The 22,999-nt window shown below is 34.1% G+C and overlaps 1 long non-coding RNA gene across 1 annotated transcript; it reads right to left on the bottom strand.

The window, feature by feature from the left end:
* Window positions 1–18,938: 18,938 nt before the first annotated feature.
* On the bottom strand, window positions 18,939–21,761 carry LOC149193439 (uncharacterized). The gene is made up of 2 exons (XR_016254447.1): window positions 20,132–21,761; window positions 18,939–19,998 (listed from the first exon to the last, which is right to left on the bottom strand). It is a non-coding gene; the product is annotated as an uncharacterized LOC149193439 (long non-coding RNA).
* Between the last annotated feature and the right edge of the window lie 1,238 nt (window positions 21,762–22,999).

Below are 22,999 nucleotides of genomic sequence, written 5' to 3'. Positions count from 1 at the left end.
AAACAACATTCTATATTACGCAATTTATGATCCTGTCAGTCTGGAGAAAAACACACAGACTAGTACTAAATCTTGGAGGTCCTTTATCTTACTTACTTGTTATCCTGTAGATAATAATAACAATAATAATACTGTTCAGAAAGTCTCTCCTCCCATCCACAAGTCTGGAAATCTCGTCCAGACTCTCCCCCGAGCACTTTCTACCTTCCACACTGGATTATATCTAGTTACAGTCAGTACCATAGGCCTCGGGACTACTGTCAAGCCTCTATCTCAATACTCTCTGTTCACTGTATTGAGCAACCTTCCAACTAGTTTGTTCCATTACCCCTCTCTATATTTCCTTTTTCAGGTGGAGGGTAACCATTTCTTTTAACTAAAACAAAACAGTTTCTTTCTTGTTAAAGTAGTGTCACCAATCATTTAGGTAATCACAAGATAACCATAACAAATGTTTCTTGGCCTTCCAGCCTCAGTCATTTAATGTTAAACATCAAAATGAATTAAAACTTAAATTAACATCTAGTGAAGATTTACTTAGTAATTCTCAGTAATTGTAATGCAATTTTTGGGTGTTACATCTCCCCCCCATATGAGGAACACCATCCCTGGTGTTCTATCTTCCTTTAAAAAGTGATGTCGGATAAGCCTTTCGCATAAATTCCTCCTCTTCCCAAGTGGCCTCTTTCAGGCCAAAGTGCTTCCATTGCACTTTAACCTGGGTGATGGCTTGCTTCTGGAAGTTGGTTTCTCTTTGATCGAGAATACGAAGCGGTTCTACCAGGAACTCTCCTTCTGGTTCGACCTGAATATTTTCCCAGTCAATAATGTACTGAGGGTTATACACATACTTTTTAAAAAAAGATACGTGAAATACATTGTGGACCTGAATGTGGCTTGGTAGCACAAGCTTGTAGGCCACCGATCCAACTCATTCCAAAACTTGAAATGGGCTACAATAGCGAGGTGCTAATTTAGCACAACCCTGTCATTGCAATGAACTTCTCTGGGGCTTCACTCTTAAATAAATGTGATCTCCTGGTTGAAATTCCTTGTAGGTCCTCTTTTTATCTGCATATATTTTCTGTCTATCTTGGGTTGCCCTCAAATTTTGTCAAATATTCCTCACGGTCTCCATTTCTGCTAGCATGTCAGGACCCAGTGCGAACTTATTAGTTGGATTATTCTAGTCTATGGGCACTCTGCACTTCCTCCCATACAACACCTCGAAGGGGCTCATGCCTAGCAATTCGTGGTGTCCATTATTATATGCAAATTCCAATAAATAGAGGTAATCCTCCCACTTATGTGGTTGTTGCATCACAAACATGTGTATCATGTCTTCCAATACCTACTTTATTCGTTCAGTCTGTCCATCCATTTGGGGATGGTAAGTGGTACTAAATTGGACCTGAGTACCTAAGCCCGAAAAGAGAGTTTTCGAGAAGGTGGAATTAAATTTCATGTCCCTATTCGAAATCACTACTTTGGGTATCCCATGTAGGCAGTAGATTTCCTTCATAAATATGTCTATAATTTCCATAGTTTTGTATGTGGACTTCACCGGTATGAAGTGAGTTGTTTTACTCAATTTGTCAACTACCACCATAATTGAATCTTGCTGCTTCTTTGTGCGCGGTAAGCCAGTAATGAAATCTAAGGATATAGTCTCCCATTTCCATTCCGGAATGGACAATGGTTACAATAACCCGGCGGGATGTTGGTGTTCTGCCTTAACCAGCTAACAACCCAAACATTTGGACAAATATTCTGTAATACCCTTCCTCAATCCAGGCCAAAAGTACCCTTTTCTGATGGCTGAAAACATTTTTGGATAACCAGGATGGCCAGCACAAGGCTTCCTATGAAACTCATCCAACACAAAAAGTTTAACCGAACTTTGGTTAGGGACGTAAATTCTGTTCTTAAGGGTAAGGAGATTATCAGAATTTATTTCAAATTCTGATTTTTCATTTTTCAGCAAAGCTTCTTTTGCTTGTTTCCAAAGGAAGGAATACTCCAGATCTCTGTTAGCTGCTTCTTTTATGATTTCAGGAATGTTTGAACTTACTTGGCTCATCTGAACCTCATAGATATAATGTAACTTTTTTCTTAGTGCATCAGCAACACGATTTTCCTTCCCTTTTAAATGTTTCATTTCAAAATCGAATTCACTCAGAAAGGCTGTCCATCTGGCCTGTCGAGCGTTCAAGCTAGACTGGCTAAAAAAAATATTGTAAGGCTACTATGATCTGTTAGCGGCAAAAATTTCTTCCCAAGCAGGTAATGTTACCACATTTTAAGTGCATGCACCACTGCTGTCAACTCCAGATCATAGGCTGAATATCGTTGTTCATATTCCTTCAATTTTTGAGATTCGTAAGCAATCACCTTTCCTTCTTGTGTTAGCACGCCACCAACGCCTTCTTTGCTTGCATCTATGTAAACCACGAAATACTTTTCCGGATCTGCCACTTTTAACACTCGTGCGATGGTGAGTAGATTTTTTAGTTTTTAAAAGCTCTGCTAACACTCCACTGTCCAGTGGAAAGCGCACCCCTTTTTCTATAAGGAGGTCATGGGAAAGGTGATTTTTGAAAATCCCTCAATAAATCTATGGTAGTACCCAGCTAAGCCCAAGAATGATCGGATATCAGCGAAATTCTTTGGAGCTATCCATTCCATGATTGTTTTGATCTTTTCTAGATCCACTGCAATGCCATCTGCTAATATAACATGACCCAAGTACTGGATCTGATCCTTGAAAAAGTCACATTTGCTGAATTTGGCATATAACTGATTTTCCCTTAATGTTTGTAATATTATTTTTAGATTTTCTTTATGCTCCTCCTGACTCTTAGAATATATTAAGATATCATCTATGAAAATCAGCACAAATTTGTCAAGGCATGGATGGAAAATACCATGCATCAAACTCATGAATGTGGCGGGGGCGTTGGTAAGGTCAAACGACAATACCATGAACTCGTAATGACCATAGCGAGTGTGGAATGTTGTCTTGTAAATATCCTCCTCCTTTATCCTTATTTGATGATAACTGGACCTTAAATCAATTTTCGAAAATACCTTAGCTCCTTGTACCTAGTCAAAAAGCTCATCAATACTTGGTAATGGATACTTATTCTTGATGGTTAGTTTGTTTAGTTTTCGATAATCGATGCATAACCTTAGGGTCCCATCCTTTTTCTGTATGAATAAAATGGGGGCTCCCCAAGGGGACACACTGGGCTGGATATACTTTTTATCTAAAAGCTCCTGAAGTTGCATTTTGAGTTCTGTTAATTCAGGTATGCTCATGCGATAAGGGGCTCTAGATATAGGAGCTGCACCCAGAATTAACTCAATGGTGAAGTCAATGTCACACTTTGGTGGTAGACCTGAAATGGATTCTGGAAACACATCAACGGATTCCTGAATAACAGGAATATTTTCCAGAGAGGTCATCTTATTTTTAGTGTTTGTAAATCCCACCTGAACATCATATATTTGGAAACCTTTTCTAATACATCTTCTTAGCTGGCTAGCAGTAATGGGACGTAACTTGGTATTAGTTTTAATGCCTCGGAGTTCATCCGTTTTGCCCGATTCAGCAATAAAACTAACAGTTTTCTTTTTGCAGTCCACTAAGGACCAACACTTTTCTAACCAGTCCATCTTAATTAATATGTCATAAGAACCCAAAGGCAGTATGTTAAGGTCTACGTAAATAGGTTGTCCCGAAATCATTATGGGACAACGTTCTTTCTTTGTAGTTACCCTTCTCTTAGTTTCCATGGCTAGTTGAACTAACCATGGTTTTGAAAATTTACTTCTCGGAAATATATATTTATCTACCACCTTAGGACTAACGTAGCTTAAGCTAGCGCCTGGGTCAAATAAAACGGGGAAAGGTTTCTTAGCAATCATACCTTCACATTCGATCATGGTGGGCTGAAATTTTGCCTAATGATCATCCAGGGAAGCATTAATTATGGGCATGCTCCTTGCCACGTCTCCCACCATGGAATCCTCTTGCCTATTTGATAACTGTTCTGTTCTTTCTTTATGCGGAGAGTTTTTGTAGTAGTGTGATTCTCCGCATCCCCATCACTATAGTGGAAGTTCATTTACAGATTTATCAGCTCCTTCTGAATGTCTGTTTTTTGGATAAGCCATCTTAGGTTGATTCCTTGTTGGAAATCTATTGAGGGGCTTTTGCTTTACATTTCTGCTACCTATAAATCTGGACTGTTTGCTTGGAGGTAGACTTTTGCATTTCCTATTTAAATTTCCCTTGGGTCCTTCATTCTTTTGTTTCATTTGTTGATAGCAGATGTGGGCTTTCCACACAACGTTATCCATTGTCTTGGGTTAATCAAACTCTAATTTCTCTTTCATAAAAATGGGCAAACTGTCGATGAAGCGCTAAATTTTGGCATTTTCTTCTTGCATGTAAGGCACATAACGTAGCAGGGAGGTAAAGTATGTCACGTACTCATCGATGGTTAAGGTTCCCAACCTTAACTCATGGAATTCCTTTTCCTTCTCATCGTAATAACGCTCCGTTAAATACTTATCTTTGAAATGCTTTTGGAATTCATGCCAGGTAACTTCCTCTTCATTGATTTTCCTTACTGTTTTGATTTCTTCCCACCACAAGGTGGCCTTTCCTCTTAACTGATAAACCGCTAATCTTGCTTTCAGTTTATTTGTGTACTCATAAATATGGAAATATTTTCCCATGTCAATGGGCCAAGCTTCTGCTGCCTCTTCCGATTCCCTTTAAAAAGAGATGGCTTAATCTTTTTAAATTCACCTTGCAATTCAGTTTTTTGTATTTTGGTTTTTCGCTATTCAGATACATTGTCTGAGCGCCCTTCTTCACCTTCCCCTTGTTTCTCAGAGGATTCAATGTTTTCCTCTCCATGATGCGTTGTTTGGGTCTTCTCTTGGTCTTCAACACTAGGATCTAGATGTCGTTGATTTTGTTTATTGGAAATACTTCTTAGTATCCTCTCCTGTTCTTCGCGTAATCTTTTATTATCTGATCTTAAATTCATCATTTCAGCACGCAACTACTGAATAGTTTCTAATAATGCTGCATTAGCATGTCGTGATTCTTTTCCTAGCTATATCCATATGTTAGGATTAGCGTTTACGTATGTAGTTTCGGGTGAACCGGTTGGCTGAGGGATCCCTTGCATTTTTCCTTGTCTCTTTTGTTGGTGTGATCTTTATTTATTAACTGTTTCACACATAAATTTGTTTAATTATAAGAAAGAAAAAAACTGAAGCAAAATTATTTTCCTGTACATGTTTGTTCCCAAAGAGTCGCAGTGCACAAACCTAAGCTCTGATACCATTTGTAACGAATAAATGAAAAATTTCACATAAACTTATAAATTATATCGCAATTTAAAATAGACATTTTTTTTAATATTATACACCTGCGATACATCTACAATCATAAGGATTATGAATATCAGCCTATGGTGACCTTTTAGCACTTTACATATATGCATTCAATGATATTTATGAAGGTAATAACCCATCGTATATGATTGCGAATGAGTCTTTTAATAATCAGGTGGATGGATCCATTCGGGTATACTATGACATTAATGAACACAACTACCCATGGCATGACTCGCTTGGTTAGCATTCACATGTGGCAACACACGGTGAGAAGCCTGACCGAGGTGAGGTATTGATGTCCTATACCGCCATATGGCTTGCTCCGACATCGTCAATATTCTGCTCTCGATCTGATGGTGGAAACATGGCTAGAGTCTATTTCCCTAACTACCCTCTCGCATCCGTTACTCTGGTGGTTCATTGTTATTTCTACCTAGGTCTCTTGCTTTGCTCTGCTGTCATCAGAATTTTCTCCAGTGTTCCTCGTTGCGCATGGGTGCTCTGGTTCAGAAAAGAGATGAAGACGACACCTTCCGGAGTAGGTATATCAGCAGTCTTAACGTTCAGAGGGTTTATTTGCTCAGCCTTGAGGGTTTTAACACCGTGCGGGGTTTTCATCTACATACCTGTTCTAAAGTCTGACATCGATCTACAGGCATGGCTCTAGAGGTTATAGAGATGGTGAAAGGCAGCCAGCGCTCTGAGGCACCAGACAAAGGTAACATTTGCTACAACCATAGCTTACTGCAATTCATTTTTATTATAATCTCACTAGTGATTTTATGTATTTTTTTTTATCTCGGCTTACGGATTCGCTACTAAAACCCTTCATCGTTTTTGCAGGTTATCACTTCATCATGTGGAAGTCTCAATTCTAGGTAAGAAACCCTATCCTCCTTAACAAATTAATATTACACCGGGAAGGTTAATCTCGGTATACATTAACTAATTCATGGCGTTTTAAGATAGGTAAGAATCTTACGGGGAATCTAAAGTTTGGGTCTGCGGCCATTAGATTTGTAAGGGCTTACAACCTTTCGTCGTTTTACAGGTTGGTGCTGAGACCTTGGTAGTCTATTCCGACCTGCCATTTTAGGGTTTCATGGAGGGTATTTCTCTTTAGAAGTTATATTAAGAGAAGCATGCATAACTGCTCTTTTTGATTTAAGTTATTCCAACGACAAGCTCTGGCTGTCGAATCTTTGTTTTGGCTGTAAATTTTAAATGCATTTCTTTTGTGACGGGTTCCGAGATTTGAGTTTGGTTTAAAGAGAGGACAGATGTATTCCTTCTTTTAATGCACACAAGGGCCGACAGTACCTCTAGGTGGCCTCTCGGATAGTATTTGATGTTTTTCTTTAGTTACTGAGAACCATTAAGTTATGCAGACTTGTTGTTGATACAATTGTTAATATGATATATTTGTTTTTGTCTCAATACTACAGAGTTCAAGTCCTGTGATCTTAATCGTATGCGCACAGTATATATATATATATATATATATATATATATATATATATATATATATGGATAAGAGACTCCGTCCAACTCATTTATAGAAATTTACTATATATACCTGTGTTTATTCATTATGTAGAACCCTATGGGAAAAGATTACCCGAGGGTTTTTACTATCATGATATATAATGAATTTGTTCTTTACTTAACTCCGAATAGGAGAATTGTTTAATCCTGAATTCAACCTTTTAAACTGCTGAGTTTAAGAATATCTATGTTTATTTCGGAGTCTGTCAAAAGATATTTGCAACTCCTCTGTTTTACTGTTAGATTATATTTGGTAATATGATTAAGAAGCTATCTCCTATTTCAGATTTGCAAACAATTAATTCCACTATGTCAGCTCCGCTATCCATCATATATTTCAGGGTTTTTACAAAAAAGTGAACCCTCTGTTTTTTCATTAGTCTAACCTGCAAATTAATGATAGCATTTGTGATCTAGCAACTTAAACAACATTCTATATTACACAATTTATAATCCTGTCAGTCTAGATAAAAACACGCAGACCCGTACTAAATCTTGGAGGTTCTTTATTTTACTTACCTGTTATCTTGTAAACACTAATAATAATAATAATCATGTTCAGAAAGTCTCTCCTCCTAGCCACGAGTCTAGCAATCACATCCAGACTCTCCCCTGAGCACTTTCTACCTTCCATGCTAGATTATATCTAGTTACAGTTAGTACCATATGCCTTGGGACTATTGTCCAACCTCTATCTCAGTACTTAGCACTTTCTACCATCCATGTTAGATTATATCCAGTTACAGTCAGTACCATATGCCTCGGGACTATTGTCCAACCTCTATCTCAGTACTCTCTGTTGACTGTATTGAGCAACCTTCCAATTGGTTTGTTCCACCCAGCTCTAGGATGGATTTTCTTGCCCATTACCCCTCTCTATATTTCCTTTTTCAGGAAGAGGGCAACTGTTTCTTGGTAACCATTTCTTTTAACTAAAACAAAACACTTTTATTCTTGTTAAAGTAGTGTCACCAATAATTTAGGTAATCACAAGATAACCATAACAAATGTTTCTTGGCCTTCCGGCCTCAGTCATTTAATGTTAAACATCAAAATGAATTAAAACTTAAATTAACATCTAATGAAGATTTACTTAGTTTAGTAATTGTAATGCAATTTTGGGGTGTTACAATTAAATACCTCAAGTTCTCCAGTTTCTAATTCATATTGGCATATCACTATCACCTTATTGACATATTTATGATTTTTTTAATTATTTCCGATTCCCACTTGAATTTATGTGTTATGAACAATGCCCATATTCAATGATTTAGTAGTTTACATATAATTTATTCTCCATTTTAATATATTTATCTCTTAGTCTCCCCCATAAGTTTCATATAGAAATTTGTTAATAACAATAATATCATCTAAGTAAAGATTTTAGAGTGTGTATTCTTAATTAAATTTAAATATGAACCTACACAAGATGGACATTCTTAATATTACAAACTACACAAAATAGACATTCTTAATATTATAAGCTATATGACTTATAATTTTATTCATTCAATTTTATACATCAACAAATACCCACTTCTATATTATAGAAACTATATTATAGAAAGTAACCACCCTTATTTTATCATTTGTATGTATCATTTTCTATCACACTCTCACCTTTTTCTTAATATTTCTAGAAATACGACTTCTATCTCACAATATTTGTCCACATCAAATAGATTAGAAGGTCTTTATTCATAATCCTCATCAAACCCCAAGATCGATGAAAGTATAATTTGCATTGTTAAACCATTTTTTACATGCTTATGTGGGGTTCTTACCCAAGATATGGAAAGCACAACAAAATTGTTGTTATCAACATATCTATGTATTGAGGACTATGGTTTAACGTACTTTCTAGCAGTAATAATTAATATTTTTAATAATATTAATAGATTTGTTAGTCTTTATCATATTTCTTAAGCTTTTATTTGTATGGATCTCACCAAGCTCTAAATAATATACATTTTAGTCTAACTTACTTACCTATGGTTGCAATCATGTTAGATTTAAATATTGTTAGGGGTATAAAATAAGTTAGCTCTCTTTAATATATTTTATTGTTTTTTTTTATATCAGTATAAATCCATCTAAAATAAAGATTTAATTTTTTATCTTCTATTTTTTTTTCTTGATAAAATCTATAACTAACCTACCATATTAATTGGGAATCTAAAAAAAATCTCATAATTAATCATGTTGGGTGATATGCTTGAATTGTAATTCTTAACAATCTCATCATTATAATCATTAGAAACACACAGGAAATTCCTATATATGTGTGTTCACAAAGGATGGTTATTATCTCATAAACATCTTTTTTTTCTTTCTTAATTTAACAATTTTCTTAAAAGCAATCTATATTTTTATGAGAAGTTATTTCAAATTTTATTTTAAAATTTTATTAATTTTTATTCAAATTACAATTTATTTATTTATTGGTCCATTACTTTTTAATATTGTTAAAAAAGTAAATAAGCACCATTTTATTTAGAAATTCTTTTTATAATGCATGCATTTAGTTTATTATTGGCAATGGCCTATTCAAGTATAATTATTTTTGCAATTTTTCATAGTATAGGGGTGACATGAATATAACCTTATAAATTGAAATTAAAATAAAAAGTTTAAATTTAATTATTAATGTTAATTAGTTATTACTTTAAATTTATTTTAATCTAGATTTATCAAGTATAGAAAATGATCAAATCTTGGTTGATAAAGTAAAGTTGGTAGCTTTCGGAGTTGCAACATTCTTGTTGCAATACTGGGACTCATCACAAAGCACCAACATCTTTAGTTCACCAACAACGGAATGTGAATATTTCTCAAGGAAAAAGAAGCAAGTGGAATCAAAAGAATCCATGGTTCAAAGAGTTTCGACTTTGATAAATAAACAACTATAAATATAGAAGAACTTCAAATGATCATTGTATCCTCCACTCCTAACTCTCTGAGGGTTGGCGGAAAGTGGAGAAAAATAAAGGTAGGAGAGATTAGAGTAGTGTTACTTATTTTATGAGCTTTCTATCTTGTGTACTAGGTCACGTTCGTCTGCTTGAATGTTTTTTAACATAGTTTTTGATATGCCATTCACTATCTACAACATATAATTTTCATTATATTAATGGGAATTACAAATTTTCCTTTGGGAAAAAAACTGGTGAATATATATATATTTTCATCATTCTTGAAACTTTCAACCAAAATCATTAATTCTTTTAAAATACTTTAAATAGTATTTATTATCACAACAATTCTTTTAAATTTTATTAACATTTATCATTATAAAAGTTCTCTTAACTTTGATTAAAATAATTAGAACCCATTAAAAACATAAAACAAAAATTATTGAAAGGAGAATCAACATTAAATGGATGATAATTCAATGTCATAACCCATAACTTTAGCATTTTGTAACTTACACTATATATATCCCAAGAAAAAGCAGAAAATGTTTATTTTCTCCAATTGTAATGCAACTAGCATAGATTCATCTTCAATATAGATCTAACATGAGCCAATAGGGATCCAATTCCTTGACGTGTAAATTTTTTTATGAGCCGACGTTATTTAAATGTTTTGTATAATTATTTATTTATTTTTATTTTTAGATTTTTCATAATTTTTATTTTAGCAGTCATGAACAAAATTTCAATTCAATTTTGATGATAGACAAACCACATTACACATCATACTAGGTTGTAGAATAAGCCTCTCGGCTGAATATGATTCTAATTACAAACAAAAAGAAAAACCATATATTTTCAAATAAAAATATATTATTATTAACATTATAATATTAAATATAAACGCATGACCCTCAAACCTAAAACCTATAATAAACCAAAATCTAATGGTTTAGAACCTAGTACGGTATATTTTGAAATAGATTATAATTCAATATAAAACCCCTAACTTTACCATTTTTTAAAATATCTTATATTAATACATATCCCAGGGAAGAACTAAAAAATGTTTATTTCCCTAAATTGCAATGTAATGAATATGGTTCTGATTACATGTGAAAAAAAGATACATTTTCCAAACACTAATGTTTCAATCAAAAGAAAATCTAAAATTCCATTTCAAAAAAACCATTCCCCATGTTCTAATACATGGTCTAACATATTGACACAAAATTTCATTATATTATTGTATCTCAGTTTAAATTGAGCTGTAAAAATTTTGCCTCAAAATCATAGCTCCAACCTAGCTTCTTCAATTTTTAGTCCTTGCCATATGGCAATGGCCAGGGACTATAGTAATCAAAATGTCAGGCGTAAGCATTAGTTAAGCAGCTTAACAATAACAAATAACTAAAGTTGGTAATCAAGCTCATAATATTTTACACTGCAACCTCTTCCACCTTCTTATTTGGCCTCTTCTCGAGGCTAGGAGGCAAAAACATAGGTTATATTCATTAGTTTACTTCCTGTTTACATTCCATAAACTAACAATTGAATTAATGCTAACATTAATTCTGTAACTTTTAATGTTTATTATTTTTTCATTGCCTACGTTTTATAAAAAGGTTTTATAAACTTTGGTTGTTGCATGAAGATGGGAAGACAGGTAGCTTGCATGAAGTTGAGTGTGGCGAGAGGAGGGCTCATGGGCGTGGCGAGAGGAGGCCTTGCATGAAGATGCCCATGCGTGTACTGAATCGACCTATTCATGTGTAGGTGGTTGGAGGCGAGGCACTTCCACAGGATGTACATGTCTTTCATACTCTAAGCTGTTGCTCCTATCTATTTTATTTCTCAGCAATCTCCCTACTTGCGGGCGCGTTGGGATCGTTGACTATTTAGGATCTCTTCCCTCTCATAAGCCATCTCTAAATCTCGGCTATGCCACAATGGAAGAAGCTGCTCGGTTCCCGCAAGAAACTTTGACAGGAATCCCAGTTCAGCCTTCATCGTCTAGAGATGGAAGAAGCTACTAGGTTCTTGCAGGCGACTTTGACCTGTAGGTGACTTTGACAGGAATCGTCTACAGAAATCGTAAGTAGCATCAATGAAATAGAGAAAGCTGTTAAAATTCATTTTCATACTAATTCAGTCGGAAACCAGCTTTGAAGTCTGAATGCTGAAAATGGATATGTATGTAATTCAAGTTAAACGAAATATAACACTTGTAATTAACCTAAAATTGTTTTGGATGCCACAGGGATACAAATTGATTATGGAGAACTGCAGAGCGAATGCAAAATACCTGACAGAAACCTTGAAAAGACTGAGCGAATGCAAAATACCTGACAGAAATCCTTGAAGAGACTAGGAGGATTTCATTCCTTCGGTAGCCCCTGCCTGGGAGATATATGCTTTGAGAACATCATTTCATCTTCTATTTCATATGCAATGGCCCCTACAAGCTACTGACCCTCGGTAGCTCGATTGCCTAGAGGTGTAAGTGGCCCAGAGATGTAAGTGCAAGTAATAGGCGAACTATCTCTGGACCTAGAACTGGAACCCATGCCTTTGCTTTCTTAGCTGCTGGGCCAACCTATGCGGGTTCAATCAACTGCCAACTAACAACATGGATTCAACTGGTTGTGCTGCTTACTCTACCTTCGCTCTAGCTGTGCGGTGCTGCTCTGCTCATCTATATCTGCAGTCAAGACTAAGTGGTAGGCGTTGCCCTTCTTTCCTCCCCGCAACAACTTGAATCCTCCTTACATGCTGAAGAGATCATACATCACTAGACTAATTACAATACTCCAATTACTTTTAAAGATGCTTCTACTTAATCTCAAGCTTCACAAAACCTTCCGCATGCCAAAGGCTCAAAATCCTTCCTTCAGCCATGGAAGGAAGCCAGAGGCACAAGATTGAATTGCTCCTCTCTACCCTTCAAGGACCTTTTTGTTGACCACCACGACAGGGCAGGTAGCGTTCTAAGCACAGTGATGACTCACACTTCCCTTGATTGCTCTGCAAATTGTCAATAACACCGACACCGACTTAATTAAGAGCGCAATTCATCATCAAAATTAGGCCGAAGAGCACAGATGTTGAGGACAAGTGTGATTAAATACCTGACAAAACTGCCATGTCCATGGCTACCCACAACCAGAAAATGTGCCCCCAATTTGGCTGTGGCTTCACATATCCTCTCCTTGTCCTTGCCAATGACGACATGGATTTCTGCCTTCACACCATATCGATTGCAGATATTGATAGCTCACTTCAATATCCTCTGGGTCGTCTTCTTTGTTTGCAATTCAAGAAGTTCAAACACATGATTGCTAGGAATATATGTTGCACAATATATACAGACTAATATCAGAAAGAGATGTAAATGACCAAGGGATTTCAAGAATCAATTGAATTATTATCTGAAAGCATGTTGTTCAGAGGAGATCATAGGTTAAGAAGTGCTCCATCCAGACATTCAAAGGAGAAAACATAGGTTGCAGAGCACTATATCTGGATATTTACGAAGCGCATCTCACGGCCCTGAAATTCCCGTTATCTAATTCCTATGAGACCACTCAGATATGAATGTAAAACTGAAAGACTTGAAATGTGACCAAAAGTATAAAACTAAGCATTGCTGCCAGCCTGCATGCACATTTGAATGCATATTGACTAAGTGTCAAGCCATATATGACATTTGTTGAAGGTGATTTCTTAAACGTGCTTTGAGGGTTGTGGTACTTTTATGAGGTATCTTCTTCGCCACCTGTCATCGCAGCGTGGAGTAGCAAGATCACCCTTTCTCGCATGGAGTCGCGCATGCCAAGGGCGGAATCTGGGACATTCAAATATGGAAAACACATTCTTCTGTGCTTATGTAAACCAAAAGTCAATCCCAATCCCAGACGTTCCACTCATTAGAGATTAGTTTCCTTTTGAGGCTTAATGTATTTATAACGTATTAATAGAAGAGTTTGTTCAAACATTAGCATGGTCATTAACCAAATAGATCATATGAAAAAAAGACAAAGATAGTCACATGATTTTGGGCATAGTACTTAAGGTTTAAATCACCACTCTAATCAATATTCCAATGTATTTGCATGAATTTGTTTTAACAACAAGACTACCATATGACCTTTCAGATTGAGAGCAATCCAGACTCGCCGAGAACATAAACTGCACTAGTAAGAGTATAACTTCAGTCTAGGAGATGTAAAACTAGTCCCGGGGTTTTCCTGTATACATTAGTTAAAAAAAAAAAAAAATAGTAAATAAAGCATATACACTGGATCCTTTATAAAAGTCGTATAATGTACAAAAACAACTAGCTAAACATTCTTGCAGACCTAATGAAGATTTAGAGCCCTCACAGTCACTACTTTCAATATATAATGTTAATTATCTTGTTTGAATTTCCAATGATAAAAATTATTAAGTTATTGGCAATAGGATCTGTATTGAGCACCTGAAAATTCACTGTATGTGCAAATGATTTCATGAGGAGGTGGTTTCTTTCTAAAAGTATATTCTATATGCTAGATATCCTAACAAATCTCAAAATATGGTACTGTTTTTGTTAGGTTCTCAGATCAATTAGGTGAAGTTCACTACTGAAGAGCTTTATAAAATCATGGACAGGAAGCATAACATACGAAACATGTCTGTTATTGCCCATGTTGACCACGGTATAACTCTCTTTGGGCTTTGCTTGTTTCCCTCTGACTGAGTATGCATCTTATTTTTCAAAATGTCTGACCTCTGAGTATGCATCTTATTTTTCAAAATGTCTGACTGTAAGCTTCGTGCTTTTTTGTGTTGCAGGAAAATCCACTCTCACTGATTCTTTGGTAGCAATAACTGGTATCATTGCTCAAGAAGTTGTTGGAGATGTTAGCTAGTATCATTGTTCAAGAAGTTGTTGGAGATGTTAGCTAGTATCATTACTCAAGAAGTTGCCGAAGACATCAGAATGAATGATACTCGGGCAGATGACGCTAAACCATTTCCTTCGTTCCTACAAGACTTTTTGCGACTTTTTGCATTGGCAAGGACTTGCTGCTTGGCAGCCCTCCTTGTTTTATTAAACTTCAAAGTTTGTCCAAGGTTATTCTATAAAATAAAAACTACAATTTGTACTTAGACCGCGATAAATGAAATACTAAATGGTTATGTTTGAGTTTTCTCATGCTACATATCCGTCATGTGCAATGGAAAAATATTTCGAATCTGCCATGGACATTAAGATCAATAATTTGAAGAGGTTAATCTGACATTGCAAATATTTTTATCAAAAATTCCGTTATGATATGTGAGAAGCCTTCTTGTTTCTGTAGTTGTGGGAGGTAAAATAAAGTAAAAATAATTTTATCAAAAATTCCTTTATGATGTGGGAAGCTTTCTTTGTGTCTGCAGTTGTTTAAGGCTAAAAGCAAGTAAGAAATGCTAAAAGCAGGTAAAAAGAATCTGGATATGAGATAATTTATTTATTTTTTAAGTTTTTTATTATAATATCACATTATATATGCTTAATAATTTTAGTGTAACAACCTTGAGTTAAAAGTTCATGTAATAAAGTTAATAAGGTAAAATAAGACCAAGGCTATGAGACACGTATTCCAAGTTAAATGTTGGACAAAATCATTCTGGTGGGTGTTCATTTGGTATATTATGGTTAAGAAAATTGACAAAGGCATTGGAAAAAGCTTTGAAAAGGAAAAGAGACATTATTTGGTATTTAATTTATGAAAATAAAGAAAAATAGGAGAAGAAGAATGTGAAAGGTCACATGATTGCATGTGAAGGAAATTGAAGGAAAATTACAGGAAATTGGAGAAAATAGAGTTCTCAATGATAAAAAGGCTTATGAGGATCAATACAAAACCTTTAGTCAGTTTTAGCTTGGAGCTCTTCCTCTATTCTTTCTCTCATACTCTCACACTTACAACATTCTTCAAGCACTCTAGCATTGGAGAAGGGAAAACAAATGAAGCAAGGATCAAGCAATGAATAATGGAATCAAGCAGCTACAGTGGGATTATTTTGTAGAGATCGGGTTACATGTATGATTTCCTTGCTAGTTTTGACATGCATGATACATGCAGGGAAGATTTATAAAAAAACACTTAAAATCATGAGAATGATGAAGATTTACTAAGTCAAAAATATATAAGATGTGCTAGCCCAATATAAAAAACTAGAGATTTAATGCTTTTAAAATTTACATCAGAAGCCTAAATAGAGTGGCATCCTTGAGATAATAATTGAATACACTACTAAAATATAAGGGAAAGCAAGTAATGCAACAAAAACTTTTCATGGCCAAGTCAACAACAATGTAAAAAGTTTGATTTTTGCACTTGAATTATTTTGCGTTTGTCAAATTGTTTTATTTTTACACTTAGTTAGGGTTATTCCACATTTATCAAGCACTACTAAAATACTAAAATATAAGGGAAGGTAAGTAATGCAAGAGAAACTTTTCATGGCCAAGTCAACAACAATGTAAAAAGTTTGATTTTTGCATTTAGAATTATTTTGGGTTTGTCAAATTGTTTTATTTTTACACTTAGTTAGGGTTATTTTACATTTATCAAGTTGTTTCCTCTTTAACCTAACATACATTTTAGGGTTAAGTCGTGAGATCTAAAGTCTAGAAGGTGTGTCATGTTATGTCTATAGTTTATTATTTTCTCGTTTATTATGTTTTTGACTAGTACTTGACATGCATTTTCATATTTTCTATAGATTCTTTAAGGCTGGTCATGTTATGTCTAATGTCTAAAATGTGTATACTTTCTTCTTCTTTTCAAACTAGGCTAATAAGAGTAAACGCATGAAGATGTGTCACACTTTTGGACCATACCTCTTTTATCAAATTAAAGCCCTATAAATTCATAGAATCAAAATCATTCTTATGATTTTAAGACATTTTCCTAAAAAAAAATTGTCCCTAAATAACTTGTTCTGCATTAATTTTCTAAAACTATCTTCCATTTCCTCACACTTATAATTTTGTTAGAAATAAGTTCTCTATGTAATTTTTTTTATTTTTTATTTATTACACTTCATAGTAATAATAAAGCAATTATAAACTATAATATTGCATAAAAATTTAACAATTAAAGTTCTCTATTTAATTTTTTTATCTTTTTATTTATTACGCTTCATAGTAATAATAAACTATAATATTCTGTACAAATTTAACAACTAATAATACACACTTAAGATCATCTTAAACACTAGCATGACTTCAATATTTATTTGAATGTTAAATGTAAAACATCTATATTTGTTTGCAAATTTTATTTTCAATGAACTAAAGACAACATATATAAAGAAGCGAGCATAAATTTATGGTCTTAAAAAGGTTAACTATGTTTTTGCACAACCCTTTTGCGTAAAGCAACATCATACTCAAAGCTATGGTCTTAAAAAGGTTAACTATGTTTTTGCACAACCCTTTTGCGTAAAGCAACATCATACTCAAAGCTAACTTCATATTAGGATAAAGGTTATCGCATTTTGTTTTTTAAGATTTTGACATTTTGTTTCGTAAAAAAAATCCAAAGTTCAAGTGTATTTAGGGATATACAGTAATATTTATTAAGTATGTGTTTTTTTAAAAGATCATTAGTTAAATTTTAAAAGATTGGATAGTATATAATTTTTTTGTAAAGTTTTATTGTTAAAAAATATTTTTTATTTTATAAATAAAAGGCTTTACATAATAATTTGATGTTTAAATGATGATAAATTATTTAATATTTTTTATAATAATTGGTATAATTTATTTTTATATAAACAGATGTTTAATTAGTTGTTTATACAATTTTATATAATTTTATGTAAAATATTTAGAAGTAAAGTTGTATAGAATAAAATATCAATGTGGTTTATGAATAAAAGATTTAATATGAATTAATATTAACTTATACTTAAAAATATATTAGTAATAAAAAAATTATTTAATGTACATGTTTTGTAATATCTTTTTTTTCAGAGGGAAAATCAACATATGGCCGAGGCCAGCAGATATTTTTACAACATATGGCCGAAGCCAGCAGATTTTTACAACATATGGCCGAAGCCAGCAGAATTTCAGAATTTTTACGGCATAGCCGTTACAAATCGTTCATAAGGCCGAAGCCAGCAGATGACCAAAGCGCGGGGTCCACAATCGCCGCAGGAATCGATCCGGCTGGGGGAGCGAAAGCCATCCGCCCCAGCCGTCATATCATGCACGTGGCGTGCAGATGTTTTGTAATATCTACAACATTCAAAAATACAATTTAAATACCCAAAAATTACAGATTGTTTTCTGGACTCTAAAATAAGCTTGAACCTAAAGAAATTTGATCCCTCTCGACTCATGTTAGATCCCTGCTTAAGATAAATCTATACAATTAATCTAATTTTATTGTTAAATGATCATTATTTTGTACTCACATTATCTTTATTAATATTATCAATTTATTTTATAAAATATATTACACTAATTATATTATAAAATTTATAATGATTTTATCCACAAGATCTTAAATAGATATTGATTTGGTAATTATGTTTAAAGAAATCACTTCTTCAATTCCCTCCCCAAATAAATATTACTTAAATACAATATTTATCCTTATCTTTCTATTAGGTTTTCTTTCCTTGAAGTTTTGTGTTTTATCTTTAAATATCTGAAGATATTAGTTTCCTTAACGCAATAGCTCTCCTTCCATTACTTTTGTGTTTCATCTTTTAATTTTGTATGTTCAATTTACAGGGTGGGCTGAGCTGGCATTCTATATAATAACTATCATCTTCATTTCATTAATTATACACCGAGTTTAACCGTCTTATCCCACTTTTTAATAAATAAAAACTATAAAATGTCTTATCCCACTTTTTAATAAATAAAAACTATAAAATGTCAAAGTATTGAATTATATAAAATACAATTTACAATTTTTGGTGTAATATTTTAAATTTTGAAGCATAAGGGCGACGTCATCATTATCAATGAATTTTACAATGCAGAGGGATGCAATCAGCTACCCATTAAGGACAAAGTAGTCTGAACTTTCAAACATCTCATAAATGTATAAAGCTGGTGTTATGATGCTATGGTATTCATGGAATTCCCTGGAACTACTGCAACTTTTAATTACATGTATCATCCCTAGCAACTTTTAATCACATTTAGCAACTTTTAATCACATTTATCATCCGTTGACGATAGTTATCTTTGGCTTGATTTTGTTTTGAATGGACACGCTGGAGGAAGCTCATCAATTCCCATCATCCATGGACAAGTGCCAGGAGAAAACACCAGGGACTTGGAGGCTTTATTCTCATTCTGAGACGCAATTAAATCCGATACCACTGAAACGCTGTTGAACTGGGCCGCTGAGAACTCAAAGAACGTATGATTGTGGAATGGTATTTCCTGCAGACAACACACAAGAAGAGTAGTCGCCAAAATCTTCCTCAATTATAGGGTTCGAAGGTACCCTTTCGCCGTCTCTTGGCAACCTCTCCTTATTGCCCACTTTGAATCTTTTTCATATAATATTTGATAGAAAGAATTTCATCAGAATTTGGACAGCTTAAAGCATTACTGGGATATTAATTGACATCCCCTTTATTTTGCAATGGGTTTTAATCCAAAATCTGTGTCTAATTGCACACACCTCAAATGGATTCAATTTCCATATAACTTTTGAGAGGGACCGTCCAACAGGATTTGGTCGTGGAGAAGAACCACTGCACTGCACGCCTCTGGCTGGTCACATATTTATGCATTTTTCCTTTGAAATGAAATCACAATCACAGATTTGAGCCTCTGTACCTGTTCGGATTTGTCAATAATGGCTGCTACATAAAATGCTCAGATACTTGGCTAACTAGTCCAGAGTAATTGTTGAGAAAGAGGAACATGTATTTGCCCTTTCAGACAAATGGCATACTCTTAAGGCTTCTTATGCTATTTAAGCAAGTATACTCTGTTCATTTCACCAGATATTCCAAACATTTATGATTGCAAATTCTCAGAACTTGTCATGGTGAAATTACCGTTGGATAAAACCAACACCATAACAAACCAGCTTCAAAGATCCGTTTAGATAAACACCTGCACAATTATTATAATAAGTAAATAAAATCTGTGATCAATTCACAAATACAAAAACCATATGAACAATTAAGGGAAACAAAACCCACTGCTCAACATAAAATTCTAAGGTCACTGAAAAAGTGATAGGTACCTGCAAAATCACTGTCACTTGCATTTTCCATTAAATCCAGCAGCTTGATAGAGTTAGCCCAGGATTCTGGCCCTAGTGATCAAGAAGTGATTACACCGACGAAGATTGTTATAGAAGCTGCAAATGCTGTGTCCATATTCCCATTGAGCAGCACACTGGATACAGTTGGCCGAGGAACAATGAACAGAGAAAACTGACATAGATGCTACAAAGCCTCTGTCCATTTGCCATTGAGTATTAACTGAAACTTTGATGCAAATAGCCAAAGATTGCAAAATATAGAGAAAGAAGGGATTAGAATGAGAAGCAGAGAACTGCCATCGGCTGAAAATCTTGGTTCAACTCTCAAATCGGTAGTTGCTTTAGCTATTCTGCCACAGATTATTTGCATATAGATTTAAGGTTAACTCATGATGGCTTCTTATATCTTGCTATTGAGGCTACTTCTACCAGGCTTAAGAAGGCCAACAGAATCAAATTTGCAATGGCTTCACCCGTGCAGTTCTTAAAACCATGTGCCCATATAACTTCAGATCTGTTATTTATATAGCAGTATCAATGTAATGGTGGTATCCATTGAATGAATCCACAAACACTATCCAAAAATTACAGATCTGGGGTTAAAGATGAGTTCGATCTAACTGGATCCAACTCAAACAGATACAGAGAATCAAGATGGGTTCAGCAACTCAAACAAGTTGAAATACTTCTTCATAGTACGGACTCTCTCAAACTTTTATGTACAAAAGTTTCATCCATTGAAGGTGAGCACAATTAGAAATTACTCTTAAATAAAACCCCACAGCGAACTAAAACTGAGGTCCTGTATTCCCCAGGAGAGCTTCATGCTACACAAACTCTGATGGAATTCTTTCATTGTCAAATATTTTTTATGAGAAAGATTAAGAGTGAGCAATAGCTAGAGGCTATCAAGAGATGGGGAAAGGGTACCTTCCAATCCTAATTGCGAAAAGATTATGGGAACCACTTCTCCGGTGTGCTCTGTGCACCAAATACCATTCCACGGACGTGCGTTCTGTGAGTTCTCAGCAGTAAATTTGGACATCAATCCAGTTGAATCAAATTTAACTGTCTCTCTGAAGGACAAAGGAGCCTCCGCGTCTATGAATTTTTCGAACCACCCGCGTCCATGGATGATGTGAATTAACGAACTTCCTCCAGCGTGCGTTCATTCAAACAAATTCAACCCAAGAAAACTGCCACCCAAGAGCTCATACAGATCATCATATAATCGATCTTCTTAATCATCTGAATATGGCTTCTTAGAGCGACTAATAGTTGCAGCTGTTACAGTGGTTGCAGCCATGGCGGAGGCCATGACTACAAACCACAGAAGCAACATCAGAAAACCTCCAACTACATTGAGTCGTGAATTCCATATGTTTGTGTGTCTACAAATAGATAAAAATCTCATAAGGACTCTGTCGTGGAGCGAGGGTGAAAAAATGAATGGTCCACATGAGTTGTATCTCAGGATTAAGTGTAGAATACTACATTAACTTTTTGACACACACCTCAAATTGCGGAAGAAAACCCACTGTTTTACTGTAGCTGAAGAGCCGGCAGCTTTAATTTGCTAAATATGTTTGGAAGTGTCTTGGGAGGAATGGTTCGGATGGTTAAAAAGAGTTGGAACTGACCAAAAAATGGATGGTTAAAAATAGTTGGAATATTGACAAAAATATATATTGTAATAATATTTTTAATTATAATTTTTTTGGTGGAGATAAATTTAACATTATCATAATTTTTTTTGAGTTACTCAAAATTATAAAATTTAATAACTATTATTTAGATTTATAAAAAATTTGTATAATTTTATTCAATTTAATTAAATTTCCATAAATTTCAAAACAAAAAATCCTTGACAACCGAAAACTATAAAATCTAATAACTATTATATAAATTTACAAAAATTCTACATAATTCTATCAAATCTAACTTAATTTCCATCATTTTCAAAGCAAAAAGAGCAGTCTCGTGAGTTCCACTTAAACTCAATTCCACGCGTGCCGAAAAGTCGGTATCAGGATTGGAATTTGAGTTGTTATCAGCCCACGGAATTTGAGCTAATATGATCGCAATCCTTTTTTTGATCTTTTCCTTTATGATGGTGGAATTCCACGTTGCAAGTGGGATAGGAAAAGAAAAAAGTGATATGGACACCAAGATCCCCATTCAAAGGCGGTGTGTCTTAAATTGTCACTATGAGTTCAAACCAGGGTTGGAAATCGATGGGTAAATTATTTATGATGGGCTGATGATGGGTAAATTATTTATGATGGGCTGATTGATTTTTTAAATATAATATAGAGTTTGAAGAAATTATAATAAATTCAAGTTGCGAATTTAAAAAATTAATAATTAATTAGTAATGTATTTTAAAAAATTTATATGAGGATAATTGTAAATTTTATTAATCAGATTTAAAAAAATTAATTAAAATATTGTATGTATTTTTTATTAATTTAAATATTTTTAATAAATATTATTTCAAATTAATTGAACAGGAAGATTTATTCTACAATCTAATATAAAGAGATGTATAATTTAATTTAGGTTAAATTTAGAGTTGATAAGTGTCTTTTAAAAAATACTTTAAATGAAAACATTGATACTTATAATAAAAATGTAAATAATTATACATATTTGATTAAACATTAATAATCTTCTAACTTAAATAAAGGGTTTAAAGATCTATATTAATTAATATATTTCAATATTGTTTGTGGGAAAAGGGATGGACCCACCTCATAGAGAGATTTGATTGCTAAGCTTTGAACCTATGACCTCTTAGGAGGAAACAAGTGCTCTTAACCATTAGGTCCACTCAAACTGTAACTACTT

This window comes from Pinus tabuliformis, chromosome 2_2 (genome assembly GCF_031772625.1).
Source record: "Pinus tabuliformis cultivar Carrire ecotype Pingquan chromosome 2_2, CPIR1, whole genome shotgun sequence".
Lineage (NCBI taxonomy): Eukaryota > Viridiplantae > Streptophyta > Pinopsida > Pinales > Pinaceae > Pinus > Pinus tabuliformis.
Note: the sequence above shows the minus strand (reverse complement) of the source record. Positions and strands in the feature narration are given on the sequence as shown.